Source organism: Prionailurus viverrinus, chromosome X (genome assembly GCF_022837055.1).
Source record: "Prionailurus viverrinus isolate Anna chromosome X, UM_Priviv_1.0, whole genome shotgun sequence".
NCBI lineage: Eukaryota > Metazoa > Chordata > Mammalia > Carnivora > Felidae > Prionailurus > Prionailurus viverrinus.
In genome coordinates, this window is record NC_062579.1 from 74,548,927 (window position 1) to 74,566,959 (window position 18,033).

Genomic DNA, 18,033 nt, shown 5'->3' on the forward strand with positions numbered 1-18,033 from the left:
AACAACCACTATAAATCTTTCAGCAGATCCACTCCTTGGTCTGTCTGCCAAATACTTTTTTTAAAGTTTATTTTATTTATTATTTATTTTTGAGAGAGAGCGAGCGAGCACACTCTTGTGGCGAAGGGGCAGAGAGAGAGTGGGAGGGAGAGAGAATCACAAATAGGCTCTGCATGCTGTCAGAGCAGAGCCCAACTCGGGGCTGGAACCCATGAACAATGAGATCATGACCTGAGCTGAAATTGAGAATTGGAGGCTTACCCAACTGAGCCACCCAGGTGCCCCCAGCTTGAGAAATTCTATATCAGGTCTGTTCTTTTTGCCCATCCTCTATTTTTCTGGAATTGTTTACACAAACCTTTGTCCTCAGTGAATTAGAGTCTTCCTATGGACAATAGGTTTAAGAGATTCATACAACCCTTATTTCTTTCTAAAGAATATTTTATTTATTTATTTATTTATTTATTATTTAATTATTTTTTGGCATATGAAAATTTATTATTGTCATGTTTTCACCATCAAAACTTATGATCTTGGTCTTTATTTCTTGTCTTTGCATAAGGCCAAAAGACATTGGCTACTTTGATAACCTTAAAGCAAACTCCAGGAATGTCATTGACAGCATGACCTTTGAGACAAAATCCAGCAACCAGAACTTCATCATTTTCCTCAATAAAATTCAAACAACCGTCATTGTGTACAAAGGCTGTGATTTTTTTTTTTGCCATTCTTGATTAGCTGGACCCTGACACACTTCTTAATGGCAGAATTTGTCTGTTTTCTTTCAACCCCTACTTTTTCCAGCACAATTCCTTTTGCATCAGAAGCACTTCCAAAAGGGTTGGCCTTCAGGGCTGTGCCCAAATGTGCTTTCTTGTATTGTTTATCATGCTACTTCTGATCTCCTTGGTAGCTACCGAGCTTTCTGGCACTTGCTCATTCTGTTGGCACCACAGGCCTGAGCAAAAGAGCTCTAAAAAATATTTTGAAAGTAAACAAACAAAATATATAGTATCAAACGTGGATGAGAAGCAATTGAATGTGGCCATTCTGTCATTGTGTCAAGCACAATCTAATTCACAGATATGGATGACTGAGGCCTGAGCACTCTTTAATAGAATACAAATATCTAGGCAAGAGTGAAGAATAACTGCATCTTGATGAGGGTGAGGAAAAGAGGCAGGATATTTGTGGCAGAAGCTTGAAGTGGATGATGGGGATGTCCCTTAGGACTTTATAGGGATCTTGGAGCGATGGTGCTTCAGATTATACTAATACATTTGGAGAAAAACATAAGCTTGTGAAGGCTCTTAAGACTGAAAATTTATGCAAGGCTTTGCTGGACCCTGGCTCACTCCATGAAAGGGCCTCTCATACACAGTGGCCTCTCAGAAGGGGAGACACCAGCTGTGAGTTATGTTTTTAACTTCTAGGAAACAGGCTACACAGAGGGTCTATGTTTATATTATGTGTCACGGCAGGGACAGGTGGTGGGTCTGAAGTTTGACGTTTGCAAATGATGTCTCTGACTGCCAGGATTGTTCAGAAGAGTTGCTTGTTTGTAGGAGTGAGTTTGGAAAAGAAATGAAGAAATGAAAAGGCTTCTTTCTCTCAGTTACCATTTTATAATTAGACTCTTTCCTTGAATTTGTTAAGGAAAAATGATACCAATATACAAGGGCTATTGTAGCAACTTAAATTCATCAACAAAATGTGAGCAGAACTTCAAATGAAAAGAACTGAACACTAGATTCTACCAGCATTGGGAATAATATAAGAATGAATGAATAAATAAACGAATGAATGATGAGGGAAACTCTGGATAAGGAAAAACAAAAATTAAACCCTCCTTTTTTTCTTAAATGGAGAGTCAGAATTCAAATATTGGCTGCCTAGAATTTCCATTATCTTGACCTTAAAGTTCTCCCTTTTATTTCTGGTTTATATCTTTAAAATGTTATATGATGTCTGAGAGATGTTTTAGCTTGTCACCATAATATCTATCAACATTTTGTGGGTCCACTTCTTAGTCAGAAAGATTGACATCAAGAACATATTATACAGAACTGCCAAGGAAGTCAATCCAAATACATTTGCTGTATGTATTTGAATTTCACCTTAACTGCTTTGACAAAGATTTGAATTAGAGAACAAAAGAGGAAGTTTGAAAGAATGGAAACAGCAACAAAAGAGAAATACACAACATTGATCTAGGTATAAATGCACATGCACACATACACACATTCACACAAACATAGACATAAATTGCGAAACTTATTCTGGACAACCACTCCCCATACTCTACCACTGATGTGACTTTCATCTCCCAGTTCATTATTAACCTAGGGGCATTTGAAGATGAACAAAAAGGACATATTCCACAATTCTGATGAGAAAATTCAACCTTCAATTTGAGTTAGAAGATAACAGCAAAGAGAAAGCTATTTCTTTCAAATTTTGTGCATCTCTCGTAGGTAGATTTATGAAGACTCAAGGAAGTATCTTACCCAACTTACCTCTGTGTCTACTAAAGTTTGCTTTTAAAATTTGATCTAAGTTATGAGTGTGAATGGATAGTGAATAACATTAAGCTTCAAATAATATTTACAACTTATTTGGCTTTGCAGTTGTTCTATATTGTTGCCTGAGATATATATTTGCATTTTGACTGATGGGACCATCCTAGTCCAAAGAACTCCTTTCTGCAGTGTCCAGCCCCAGCAGCCCAATTCAAATTCTCAAGCAGACCAAATGTTCTCTTGAATTCCATGGCTTCACTCACATTGCTCCCTTTACATGTCGTGTTATACACCCACAAGTACTGATTCAATGTTTTTTATTTCTTGTTGGTGTTTATAATAGACATGTCATGCTTGTTATTTGGGCTAAAAGGCTACGGCTGAACACTCTAGGAACTTGAATTAGCCCCATGCCAATGTTTTGGAGAGGAAAGAGTACAGATTGCAGAAATACAGAGGCCAGAGGTGAATTCTAGGCTCTGCTGCTTACATACTGTAAATATTTATTTACATACATAAATACTGTAAATATTTATTTACATATGTAAATATTGCCTCATAGGTTTACTTTAAGTATTAAAAGAGCTAGCACATGGAAAGCTTATAACACACTAGCAGGTACAGCTCACATGAGTTTTCCTAGTTCTGTAAAGAGCAGGATTCATGTCCGACTGTCATTTGTGTTTTACAAATGCTTGTTGACATTTCATAAATAATAGCCACTTGAGTGCTTAATGTGTAGTGTTCTATTATTCTTGCAAATTAATTTCTGTTAAAATAATTTCTTGGCCTTAACAGATCTTCCCAGCTGAAAACCCAGAGTGCTTGCCCAGCTTGAGTCTCAAGGATCTCCACAGCTCTCCAGGATGGTTGGGTGGGCTCCCCAATTTCATCCTCGTGATCAGTCCAGGCCAAAAGAGGGGAAGTGACTCACCAAACGTCCTGTTATCACGATACTTCCAGTCTTGGAATCAGGCAGCTCTTCAGGCCCTCTCTCTGGCATCCTGCCTAATGTATTTATCTCTGTAGCTTCATGCTCTCATAGTCTTTCTGGGGCTAAAAGGATAGCAGAAGCACCCATATTATGGACTTTGCAATGTCTTCTTTGAGATACAGAAAGAGAAGAGGGGGAAAAAGTTCAAAGGATAGTCAATATCCTTTCCTCTTTGAACTCAACACACAAGTCATTCTATTAGATTGAAAGATATGAAATTGTTTTGGTAGTTCAAAAATGACTGAATTTCAGCAATTTCATGTTGTTTTTTCCAATATAACAACTAGTGAGCTGTGTTTCCTACACAAAGTAAATGTCTGTTGGTTTTACTTTCTATTTTAGCCATTCCAAATGTTTTCCATCACATAGTTGTTCAATTGTGTTTATGGCAATGCCACGTCTGCTATAGAATGGAGGGAATGGGGTAGGAAGTAAACTTGTGCTGAGTGCCAAGGATGGGCCAGAAACTCTGTTAGGCATTTTACCCCCTTTTAGTCTATGTTCAAAAACGTTGTACGGTGGACATCAGGATCTCTTTAATATTCACCTTTTCACTAAGTATGCTCTGTGAAGCTCAGAGAAGTTAATTAAATTTTCCAAGTTTGTAGTCAATAAGAAGCAGAGGAGTTCTAACCCAGTGGTATCTGACTTAAAGGCCCAAGCTCTCTCCACTTTGCCATATGGCCTTCCTTTTATGGTGAACTTTTAGGATGGCAGGACCAAAGTTGGTTTAAACTTGTTTGGTACAGGGGCGCCTGGGTGGCGCAGTCGGTTAAGCGTCCGACTTCAGACAGGTCACGATCTCGCGGTCCGTGAGTTCGAGCCCCGCGCCAGGCTCTGGGCTGATGGCTCAGAGCCTGGAGCCTGTTTCCGATTCTCTGTCTCCCTCTCTCTCTGCCCCTCCCCCGTTCATGCTCTGTCTCTCTCTGTCCCAAAAATAAATAAACGTTGAAAAAAAAATTTAAACTTGTTTGGTACAGTCCATGTGGGGCCATAGATATTGAGTTGGTTAGTAATATCTGTCTTCTTCAAATAGGCATGTGTAATACAGAGTTTGGTATATGAGTTTGGAATTTAGGAGAAATAAATTATGAGATGAAGCTAGGGAATTACACATAATAATTCCCTATAAATGTTTCTCGAATGAATGAATGATTAGATGAATTACAGATTTTGAGAGTCACCAGTAAGTAACATTGAATGTATATCCTTCTATATTTTTCTATCCATATCCATTATTCAAAGTATTTGAGATTATACTATATAAACTATTTCATCATTTCTTTAGAAATAACTTTTATTGATTTTTAACAGGTATAAATTTCTAGGATTTAAAACTCATCTGGTAAAGAAATTTCTGTTTTTATATAACTAATCTTAGTCTGCATTTGAGCCCCATTCTGTCTACTGCAAAAAACCTAATCTTGCTAATTGAAGGTAAACTCAGCTATATTAGGGTTTTCTTAATCGATTCAGTGTGGGGTAAATCATTTGAGGCTGAAATTTAAGTCCCAGATGTAAGGGGCTTACATTACATCACTGAATCATGAATGGGGGTGGTTAAATAAAAATAATTTGTCTGACAGCAATTAGGTGTGGAAGAACAAGTAACCACCCTTAAATGAGGAGGGTAGAAAAATATATCCAGTATCCATCCTTATCCACCTGACAAAAGGGGACCCTGGGGAGGATAATACCTGCCTGCTGATTTGTATATGGGAGTTACTATTGTAGACAAATTTTTACAGCAACTTCATTCTTACCTTCTTTAAGGGGTGATGCCTATATTTTCTTTGTGAGGGAAAAGGATTTGCTAGGGGTAGTAAATGTGGCAAGATGAAATATTATCTGGTATATTTCCTGCCCTCTCACATATATTTTTACCTTGTGATATTTCCCTCTTCCTGTTTGGATACCTGAGAAACTATAGCCTCACAGGAATTCTTGGTGTCGCCCTAATGTGGGTATGGTATAATAGAAATGGCTTTCTTTCATATGAAGGTCAGAGAATGTCCAAGGTAGCTCCACTGAGTTTCCCATATCTTTCAGAGGTGTGGAACATAGTCCAGTTTTTCTGTGTTCCCAGCACGCTCAAAAGTTAGCTGAGCAAGAGTGCCTATGGTGCTGAGCCAGTCTCATGGTCAAGTTGAGAGGCTTCAGCATGGCAACATGAACCATATCTTTGTGGTTTAGATGGGAATTAATTAAAATATCTTAGGGATGTCACCAAGAGTAGTAAAGATCAAAACACTACATAAGCTCTGATAATTTAGATGTCATATAAGGAGAAGTGGAGACATGTTGATGGGTTGGATTTATCATACATTAACAAAGAAAAATGAGAAGAACTGAATTTACACTAAATTGGAGACAATATACTTCCTACTCACAACAGACTTGGAGCTCAAAATGGAGATTAGATTTAGTTACAATATAGAAAATACACAAAGTGACACTTCTTATATACTGTGTACTTTATTGTGTCTTGAAAATTCACACCTGCCATATTTTTCCCTCCTTGTAAAAATTATATTTATTTATTGGAGGAATTTTACAAAACATAGCAGAATTTCAGCTCTTGATCAGAACCAGAAATGAAACTTAAATATCTCAGACAAAAGAAGGAAACAAAGGTGAGGATCATTACTCCAGACATCTGTCTGGAAGTTTTTTTCAGTAAAGGAAACATTCTTAGAATCCCCATTTTCAGAACTCTTTAAGACATGTGACAGAAATAAATAATTGTAAAAAATTTAAATAATGCAGACATGAATAAAGTGAATCTGTTTATATTACCTCTTTTTTTCCAAATATATCTTTTGATCTAAAAATCCTTTAATAATTTGTTTGTATTTATTATACTAGCACCTATGTATATATAAACACACAAAAGTTGTTCATATCTGGGACACTTGGGTGGCTCAGTTGTTTAATTCCCCTTCAAAATAAATAAATTTAAAAAAGTGTTCATATCCTTACCCTATTTTTCTGTTGGTGTGTAAGTGCGTTTTATATATTAAGATTATTGACCACTTTTATATTATACTTTACAAATATTTTCTCTCAAGATTTTTTATGGCTTTTAATTGTATTCATGATAATTTTTGTCATATAGAATGTGTTTACATTTTGCTTATGCACAAAGTTCATAAATAAATTTGGACCAAATAAGAGTGCATCATTGCTAATTGTATAAACCTCAAAGTTAGCTAAGCAGGAGATCAGAAATCTACAAAATTGAAACCCTAGTAAATGCAGGACTTAGTGTAAGGGGCAGGGCTCTCAGTGTCGGTTTTAGTTTTGTATCTCTGCTCTCACATTTATATGTTTGGTGATTTGGGATAAGCAACTTATCTAAGCCTCCAGAGGTTTCACCATTATTAAAGGATATTTAAAAAGTTATCACTATGATATTCCTCTATTCTAGCTTTTTAGGCTAAGGGGCATAGTTTCACATTGTATGTTGATGTCATGTTTTTCTTCCTTTTTTCCCTTCTCTTTCCCCCTCCTCTTCCTCTTCCCCATCTCCTTCTGCTCTTCCTCCTCCTCCTCCTCCTCCTCCTCTTCTTTTCCCCCCTCTTCATCTACCTTGGACAACATGACTAACACGTTTAAAGCAACCACTCCCTGAACCCTGAAAACACATCTAGCAGAAAGGCATATAGGGAGAATGAGAGTTAGAATCATCTTATTGCCATTTCTTGTGTGCTCATCCTTAGAAAAGTTATTTACTTTCTATAAACCTAAGGTTAATCATCTGAAAAATGTAAAATATTGCTGCCTTCTTTAAAGAATTTTTTTCCAAACAGAAAATGAGTCAATCTAAAGAAGTTTTCTGGCATGTGCTAAGGCTTCTGGGATGTTATCTAACCTCATATGGCTTCCTTTAATTATAGTGATGACTGTGATATAAACTAAATAGTATAGTGATTAAGCAATGCCCTTCCTACTTAGATGAGTACCAAATTATCAGTAAAAACTTGAATGAAGGTAAATTGTATCTGAACATTCTATCATTGTGTCAAGTAGTACTTGACACAGGGAAGGATGACTGAGGCCTGAGGACTCAACAGAATACAGAATACAGAATACAGATTTCTATGAAAGATGAAAGCATGACTTCCTCTGGTTGGGGGTGAGAAGAGGTAGGATCTTTGTGGGAGAAGCTTGAAGTGGATTATGGGGCAAAGGACATTGTAAAAGTCTGGGAGAGATGGTGCTTCAAATTGCTGTCTGTGGTAGATCATGTTTCTTAAGACGGTGGCAACGATATCTGTCATTCCACGTGCTCCTTTGGAATGTGACCTTGCGTTTAACCAGTCAAGAATATAAGTTTATTTTCCTTTTCCTTGAATCTTTCCAGAGTCCCTGTATTTATTTTTGACCAATAAAATTCAGCAGAAGTAATGCTGTAGAGTTTCCAAGTCTGTGCGCTAAAAAGTCTTCAGCTTTCACCTTTATCTCTTGGAATTCTCCTTTTTCTGTAACTCAGCTGCCATGCTGTGAGGAGTAATTACAAGCAGTAACGTGGAAGGGTCCACGTGGAGAATTGAGTCTCCTTGCTGCTAGCTCCAACTGAGCTCCAAGTCAGTGGCATGCATCTGAGTCTTTAGTATGTGATACTATTTTTGACCTTTTGACCATCCCAGCACTCCAGCTGAGGCCACCTTAAACAAAAGAACCACCTAACCAAACCACAGAATCATGACAAAGAATAATAATAAAATGTTGATGTTTTAAGCGTCTGTGTTTGGAGTGACTTGTTATGGAGCAGCAGATAACCAAACACTGCCTACATTTGGATTGGTAGAATATGGGAAAGACTATATATATATGTATATATATATATATATGTATATATATATACATGTATATACATATATGTATATATATGTATGTATATATATATATATATATATATATAATTTGTGAAAGCTCTCAAGATCTGATGAACCATGACTCCCTGACCCACCTTGTGAAAGGTCCTCTCCTATATGGGGAACTCTCAGAAAAGAAAGACACAAGTTTAAGATTATATTTAAAAATTCCAAAAGACAGAGAGTTGCTTACAGATGATACTACATAGTTAATGAGTTTTAAAGGCTAATGTCTGCATATGATGCAATGTGACTGTATCCTTTTTTTGAAGAGTGGTAAGAATGGTCCCATGGTTTTGAAATATAAAGAAAGGAATGAAATGTCCTCTTTCTCTCTGATTATTTCATATCTTGGACTGACTTCTTTCACTTTGGAAGTAAGAATTTGATCAACATCCAGGGGGTGCTGCAGTATTCCATAATTACCAATGGACTTTTAGTATCAAATACAATTAAAATGACTATACATGAGCTACTGCTACAATTCAATTTGTTACAGAGCAGAAGCAAGGGAGAAGAGAAGGAAATAAACCTTAGAATAAGAAAAAATATACCATATTTTAAGAGAAAGAAAGGGTTCTGAATATTGGCTGTTTGGACACCTTGTTGTCATGATTACCTCTCTAGAATGGGATGTACCGTTGTTCCAGACAGTCACAATAACATTCATTAGCATTTAGTACATCCATTTCCCTATTAGCAAAGGTGGGAACCCAGTTCAGTTATTATAATAACATAAAATTGAGCTTAAATTGTTCAGTAAAGGTCCAAATTTAGAGATAAAAGAATCCCCAACAAAAGGGCAGCAATGAAACTGCAGAAAGGCATGCAGAAAATTGTAGGCAGGAGCAGAGATACAAACAACACATCTATGTGTGTGTGTGTGTGTGCGTATTTATAGAGCACTGCTCTCTCAGAACAATCCTTCTTCCAGGACAATCTTTATCTCAGAGACTTGCTGGCATAATTAAATTAATTGACCATGTAAAGAGGTTATCATAGTGAGAGTTCCCTTAGCTTGTTCCCTAATGGGTAGGCTTCATGTATTTTTGGGTGGCCTCTGAATTCTATCAGGTACCTAGGGCATTTATAAGATAAAATTAATGGAAAGCATGTATCAGGTGACTACTCTCTAGAGGCCTAATCTTCTTACATATAATTCTTGTCAAATTGATTCTTTGCACATAAGAGAGCTTCTTCTTTCTCTTCTGAGACTCAGAGTGCTTGCAGAAATGGAGATCTCATTGATCTCCACAACATTTCTGAATGCTTGGGAGTGCTTTGTGCTTCCATCATGTATCACTTAGGAACTGGGACACAGAGTTCCTGACTCTTGTTCTTGTCTCCTTCCTGCAGATTCATCATTATGCATGATGTTTCTACTATATCTTAACATTCTGAAGCTCAAGGAATACTAGACCCTCCCAAGCCATAGGTATTCATCATGTCAGTCTAAAAAGTCCAAAATGGGTTAGGAAAAGCACAATGATTGAACCCTATCAGCCAACTAGTTCCATTATACAGAAATGATATTGGATCACATTCATGATATAAGCATACGGTTAGTTTTCTTTTTGTTGTACATTTCTGAATGTTCCCTATGACATAGTTATGCTACTGAGTTAATGGCAGAGTTATTTCTGCTAAAAAAGAGAAGAGATGGAGTGGGAAAAAACGTGTTAAATTTTCAGTCAGAATGATTGAGCGCACTACTTTCCATATGCTTTCCTGTGAAACTTGGATAACAATCCCTTTGTACGGATCAGGAAGTTAGGTCTTGGAGATGCTAAGTAAACATTCCAAGTTTACACACTGTAAATGAGTGGCAGAACAGGAATTTTAACCCATGTTTGCCTATTTCCAAACCCTATGCTCTCTCCATGCTAATACCATGTAGCCTTTTATTTAGATGGTAAGCTTTCAGAGTTCAGGTATTGTCTAATTTGAATTAGCTTGATAAAGTGTCCATGCCTGGTCATACATGTAAATATGTATTAGGCTATAGTTGGATAGCAGGGCTTGGAAATCTGAAGAAAAGCCTGTGATGGAGATATGGTTTGATCTGGCAGTGCCTTGCACTTACTGAAGGTAGAGTAAGTATTTGTTGAATGAATAAAAGAACGAGAGAAAGAAAGAAATTTATATTTGTTAGTCATCAGTTAGAAAATAAAACTTGGGGTGCCTGGGTGGCTCAGTCAGTTGAGCGTCCGACTTTGGCTCAGGTCATGATCTCACGTGAGTTCGAGGCCCGCGTCGGGCTCTGTGCTGACAGCTCAGAGCCTGGAGCCTGCTTCTGCCTCTGTGTCTCCCTCTCTCTCTGCCCCTAACCCACTTGCATTCTCTCTCTCAAAAATAAATAAACATTAAAAATTTAGAAAATAAAACTTAAAGAATATCTCCTTTTTTCAAATTATGTGATTGAATACAGAATTGGATTAGTTCTGTATCAGCTATTTCATGAAATGTTTTTTTGGTAAATAAAGTATATTTCTTTTATGTTGTGAAAAATGATATTTTTAGTAGATATAGTACATTGTACACTCACAGAGCTAATGCAATGTAAAAATTGCAACACCTTTAGTATTGTCTAGAACACAGTAGGCTTTGAATAAATACTATTCCTGTCTCTCCCATTAAAGATATGATTTTAGTATAAATTAAATAGGAAATTTTTATAGAGAATATTTGAAGATGTTGACAGCAACAAATAAAATGTAAATACATTCTTAATTATCTGTGAGCTTCAGCATTATTTCTGAATTGTAGGATGGATCACCTGATAAATATGGGAAAAGGTAAAAATAAACATTATTCCGTTTCCTTTAATTTCATGTGCTCTCCTTTCTCTTATGTTACCTTCTAGTGGGCCATCAGAGAAAGTTTCCTACTGAATCCAGGAAATAAATAACAGTAAGTCTCTGATGGTTAGAAGACTGGAGATTGAAGATCAGGGATTCAGACGGTACACCCATTACCAGTTATTGTACCATGGACATGTTTCTTCCTCCAGGATGGCCTCATTTCTAAAATGAAAAATGCTGTATATTAGATTGGGCAATAAGAAATTGATATTATTTTGGTCAGAAATGGTCCAGTATTGACTATTTCATACAATTCATTTTCATAGAACAGTGGTTAGGAGTATGGGCTGAAGACGTCGGTTTGACACTAGGTTCCACGTTATAGCAGTTGAATCTTCTGTATTTCACGTTTATTTCCTTTCATATGGGGATAAGAACAGTATTTACACCACTATGTGTAATAGAGAATTAAGTATTATAATGTAAGTAAAGTGTTAGATACATTGCAAATCCTCAATAAATACTACCTTCATTTATTGTTGTGTTGTTACTCTTGACTTTCCAGAGAGCAAATAATGGGGGAAATGTTACTTTTTAGATATTAAAGTGTTCTACGAAATAACAATATTAAAACAGGATAAGACTGGTGGAAAAATCTGATATACAATTTAATACAATAGAATAAAAACTCAGTCTTAAAAAGGTATTATGGCATTTCTAACCATTAGATAACATATATTATTCAGGAAGTGGTGTTTGGAGAGTCAGTAAATTCTTCATTAAAATGTAACTTTTGATCATCTTACCATCACAAAATATGAAGTAAAGAAACTCCACCATGGGGCCTCTGGGTGGCTCAGTCAGTTACGTGAATCTTGATTTGGCTCAGGTCATGATCTCATGACTGGTGAGTTTGAGTCTCACTTTGGGCTCTGTGTTGACAGTGCAAAGCCTGCTTGGAATTCTCTCTCTCTCTGCTCCTACCCCATTTTCTTTTTCTTTCAAAATAAATAAACTTTAGAAAAACAAAAATAAAAACAAAAAACATACCATGGTATTTGTACAAAAAAACTAATATATAGCTTAGTGGTAAATAATTTTATTTATTTATTTATTTAAATTATAAAAAAAATTTTTTTTTACAAAGTTTACTGTAAGCATGGAGCCTGACACAGGGCTCAAACTTCTGACCTGTGAGATTATGACCTGAGCCTAAATCAATAGTTGGACATCCAACCGACTGAGCCACCCAGGTGCCCCAAGGAATTTTTTAAAGCTCAGAAGTTTAACCAAATCACACTGTATATATTTTAAGTATTTAGGACTCAAAGTCATTAGTAGTTTCCAGTTAAACAAAAATGAAATATCACTTATCTCATAAACAATCAAAAATTAGAATGGTGTGTAATGCCAAGTGTTGCTGGAGGTTATGAAGACTGGTCACACTGCTGGTAGGAGTATATACTAGTGAATTCATTCTGGGGATCTATATAGAAGTGCTTAGTCATACCAATGGTACAGCAATTCCATTCCTGGATGTATACCTCAGAGTCATTTTTTATATAGCTAAATAAGGGAATATGTATGAGGATTATTTGTGGTGGTGGGAAATTGAAGGAAAGTTGGAGGTCTATCACAGGGAGAGTGGAAAATACATGTCAGTTTTTCAGAATCATTGCTGATTTCTGTTTCTGATACCTAGCCTTTTCTCATCGATAAATCAGCTCTACCATCAACAAGTCACTGAACCTCTTTTAGCTTCTGTTTCCTCAACCAAAAATAAGGAAACTGGATTGATCAAGGTGTTTTATCCTTTTTACTTTCTTTGATGTGTTATTTCAATGGGCATTCCATATACCTTCACCTTTTTGTGCATCTGCCCTTTCAATATTAGAATAATAGACAATAACTTTAAATAGTAGTTTAAACATTAGCAATTTGACTCTCTTTCAGAGGACTCTGTGCTATAAGATCTCTATGTAATAAGAATAGCCAGTTCATAATTCACTTAATCAGAATGACATGAATGAAGATAGCTTAACACGGAGTGTATCTATGGAAAAACATAAAACATGAAAGAGTAGAAAATGGCATTTTGTTGGGAATTGAAATTTTACTTGAAAAAAAAGTGAGCACTGTTGTAAAACTCATATTATCATGGGAATCCTTTTTTTTCCCTTATTTCCCTCTTATTTTATATCTTGGCCATTTAAAAACTTGATTTTTAATTCCAAATCACAAAGAGTAATATATGGTAAAGCATGAAAAAAATGTTGATGGCAGGGGCGCCTGGATAGCTCAGTTGGTTAAGTGTCCCACTCTTGATTTCGGCTCAAGTCATGATCTCACAGTTCATGAGATCAAGCCCCTCTTGGGATCCTCTCTCTCCCTCTCTCTTTGTCCTTCCCCCGCTGGTTCTCTCTCTCTCAAAATAAGTAAACTTAAAAAATGTTGATGGTAATTGTAAAAAATGTCAATCATTCTAGGAGTGTCTGAAGTAAAATGTGAAAGTCTAGCCCTCAAAACTAAACAGTATTATGTAATGCCTTTGTCTACCTCTTGCAAATTCTCATGTAATATAATGGAACAAACCTTTTTCAGGCCTCTATTCAGGCCTCTTTCTACAGCATTTGGCTGAGTAGTAGTGTTCTCTGTTGTGCCAAACTATATCTGTTGAAAAAGAAAGAAAAGCTTACGTACAAGTAGGAAAAGTAATGACTCTCTGTTTACAGGGTCTAAAGCAGAATGTCTGGAATTGCTTGTTTTCTGCCTCCGTCATATGACCCTTAAGTAAACCTTTTACTTTTCAGAAGTTTCTCTTGGGGACCAACCCAGGCCAATCCAGCATCAAAATCAACAATCTCTGCTCAAGTCATTTATTTCAACCTTTCTATCTCTTAGACATCAAAAATGGGAAAGTACCAACTTTTAGGTTTCAAAAGAGGTGCTAAGCATTAAGAGCAGGCATCTGCAACATCTTGCAAAGTCTAAGCATCTTTCTCTTTATCACGGTATCTTTGGTAATGAGTGCTCAGAAAATAAAACAGAGTTGTATCCTTCTTTCAGAAGATCCTTGTGATCAGTGAACAGAACAGTCTCCTTCTGCTGATGAGATAAAGTAGGAGAACATTTGACCCACACATTAGTTCAGTGATAACCTGGATTAACTTTGGCCAAATATGGTTCTGGCCTTGGGGTACAATTTCTCTCATAATAACTATTATACAAGCATTTTAAAAACATTTTTTATATATTCTACATCAAATCGCAACTGTAATCCAAGGTGACTACACTTGCCATTATTTACCCCCATGCTGTTTCATGATGTGCTTGTGTTTAATATCACCATTTACTACTGACCACTCTGAGATGTATTTAATTATTGTGACCTTAAAGATGCTGCTCAGTGCAATCTAAGGCCTGTACTTTCTAACAGGACATCAGTGCAGCCATGCTCCTCACTTCCCTGAGGCTTTTTTTTCACTTAATTCCAGTTTATGGACTTTAAATTGGTACAACTTTTCTGGGTGGCAGGTGGGGAATTAAATTAAGCATGTGTATACACATGTGAGGCAGAAATTATATGTCTTGAAATGTGCCCTAAGGAAATGGTTAATAATGTGCACAAGAGCATGGAAGCAATAAAATTCGTCAGCCTAAATACTTAATTTTAGTCTTCACTACAGACATAAACTTATTGAAAGATAAAAATAAAACAAAGGATGCCTGTAAATGAAAGGGTATATGGAAACATAGGTAAGTGTTTTAGAAATACACAAACACACAGAAATACTCATGTGTACACACATCAAAGTAGTCATTAAGATCTATTCATAAAAACCTAAAAAGTACCCGTATGAGTTTTGGGGGCACAAGGACAAACTCATAAATGAGCTTTTCTAAAGATTAAAAAAAATTTAACATTTACTTATTGTTGAGAAACAGAGAGAGACAGAGTGTGAGCAGGGAAGGGGCAGAGAGAGAGGGAGACAGAGAATCTGAAGCAAGATCCAGGCTCTGGGATGTCAGCACAGAGCCTGATGTGGGGCTCAAACTCACAAACTGTGGGATCATGACCTGGGTGGAAGTCAGACGCTTACCGACTGAGCCACCCAGGCACCCCTGTAAATAAGCTGTTCTAAACACAAATCTGAAATGCCTTCTTTAGCAAGGGAACTGACAATGTCATTTATCTCACCATTATTTTTTATAAGAAAAATGCACTAGTTGTGCGGTAGGATTATGAAAGATATGTTCTTTGATATTCTGTATTAATTTTTCTTTCATGGATAGGTGTTATGAGATAAAACATAAATTAAAGAATGAACTTTCTCATTAATATAAGTATACAAGCTTCTGCAATTTTAATAGTATGTGGAAACTCATTTGGTAAGACCCAAATCAAAGTAAATTATAACAAAATTATAAAAGGGTGAGGATATTCTTTGGTATATAGTAAAAGTCAGCACTAACAATCCATGTCACTTTTGAACATAAATAAAAATACAAACATGAAGACTTTAGAGGTATAACATATTACAATTGTAAACAAAGAAACAAATAAACAAAAACCCTCAGACCTCATCCTCAACTTCCTTGAGCTTGCAGTCTAAAGGGTAAGATAGTGAAGCCAGCAGTATGATCAAGTATTGTAGTTACTATCATAGGGAAAGTCAGTGTGCTGTGAGAGTAGATCAGATAGCACAATTATCCGACTGGGCTAGTGTGTGTTGGGGAAATTTCCCACAGGAAGTGATGTTTAATCTAGGACCTGAGGAATAACAAGGCATTAACTGAGTAAAGAGAGGGCAGGGCTAATATGAGACCCTATCCAGATATAACAGTCAGGAAATACTCTATGACCTGCTTCATCCCTAGGGAAATCCTGTGTGGAAATCCACTCCCAGCATTTGGGCATGTCCGGAAAAGTGCATGAAACTTAACAGCACAATTGTAGAAAGTGAGTGAACTCTGCAGTTCATGCCCATGAGAGAAACCATGAATGAGACTTCCCAAGATTTGTCAAATCTTTAACTCTTTTTACACCATCTTGGCAATGAGCTCAGTCAGGAAGACACAAATCTCAGAAGGCAGCCACAGTTGTGGTGAGCATAGCATAATGCATAAAGTTGCTGAATCACTATGTTGTACACCTGAAAGTAATGCAACGTTGTGTGTCAGCTATACTCAAATTTAAAAATAAGTGAACGCACAAGTGAGACGGTGGCTGAAATGATCAAAACATCAGGATAATTCTACTCGACTACTTCCCCCTTCCCTTTAGAAGGAGGGATTGGACTACCAGGATTCTTGGACTCTGGTTTATGCTAGTGGGCTATGTATGATGTCTGAGCCTGGTCATGTGTGTACAGATGAACACTAACACTGAGCAGATCTAGTGAAGTGTAGACTATTATACTTCTGGAGCTCAGGAAAGATGAGGTCAGGAAGCAAAGTTTTAGGGTGGCACTGGGCGGCACACAAGACACTCAAACACCGCATGATAAATGGATGAATGAATGAATGAATGAATGAATGAAAGATTTTGGAGAAAACAGAAAATGAAACTGTGTGTTTATCTCTTCAGGCGTTTTCCATCCATATTTATCTTTTGACATAGATTGGGATCATGCTATATATCTGCTTTCTAATCTGATTTAATTTTTTTAAGTTTATTCATTTTTTTGAGAGACAGAAGCAGAGTGCAAGTGGAGGAGGAGCAGAGAGAGACAGAGACCCAGAATCTGAAGCAGGCTCCAGGCTCTGAGCTGTCAGCACAGAGATTGATGCAGGGCATGAACCCATGAACTGTGAGATCATGACCTAAGTTGAAGTCAGACGCTCAACCAACTGAGCCACCCAGGCACCCCTAATCTGATTTTTAAAATATTGTTCATTTTTATTATTATTAGAAATTCATTGGGGTGCCTGGGTGGCTCAGTCGGTTAAGCGACTCACTCTTTATTTCGGCTCAGGTCATGATCTCATGGTTCATGAGTGCAGAGCCTGCTTGGTATTCTCCCTCTCCCTCTCTCTCTGCCCCTCCCTTGCTTTGTCTCTCTCAAAATAAAATTTAAAAAAATATTTTTTTATTTTCAATAAAATTTAGAAAAATACCCATTGTCATTAATGTGGATATAAATTTGAATATCATAGAGCAGGAATTTGGGGAATGAGGAAGCTGTGTTCCATCAACCAGAGTGAGCTTTCTGGAAGTATCCTAGAGCAAGATATTTCTGAGGAACTCAGGAACTGCCTATAACTTGAGAGAGGGGGAATAGGCAAGCCCAGCCCATCTTAGAAGGAGATGTGTGTGTGGAACATTCTCCAGAATAGATCACATATTAGGCTGCAAAAAAAGCCTCAACAAATTAAAAAAGATAGAAGCCATGCCATGCATCTTTTCTTTTTTTTTAAAATTTTTTAGGGGCGCCTGGGTGGCGCAGTCGGTTAAGCGTCCGACTTCAGCTCAGGTCACGATCTCGCGGTCCGTGAGTTCGAGCCCCGCGTCGGGCTCTGGGCTGATGGCTCAGAGCCTGGAGCCTGTTTCCGATTCTGTGTCTCCCTCTCTCTCTGCCCCTCCCCCGTTCATGCTCTGTCTCTCTCTGTCTTAAACATTTATTTATTTTTGAGACAGAGAGAGACAGAGCATGAACGGGGGAGGGGCAGAGAGAGAGGGAGACACAGAATCGGAAACAGGCTCCAGGCTCTGAGCCATCAGCCCAGAGCCCGACGCGGGGCTCGAACTCACGGACCGCGAGATCGTGACCTGAGCTGAAGTCGGACGCTTAACCGACTGCGCCACCCAGGCGCCCCATCATGCATCTTTTCTAACCACAATG

General features: G+C 37.3%; 1 pseudogene; it reads right to left on the reverse strand.

Moving 5' to 3' along the window:
• Positions 1–525: 525 nt before the first annotated feature.
• LOC125157009 (40S ribosomal protein S23-like) lies at positions 526–3,522 on the reverse strand (annotated as a pseudogene).
• Positions 3,523–18,033: the final 14,511 nt, after the last annotated feature.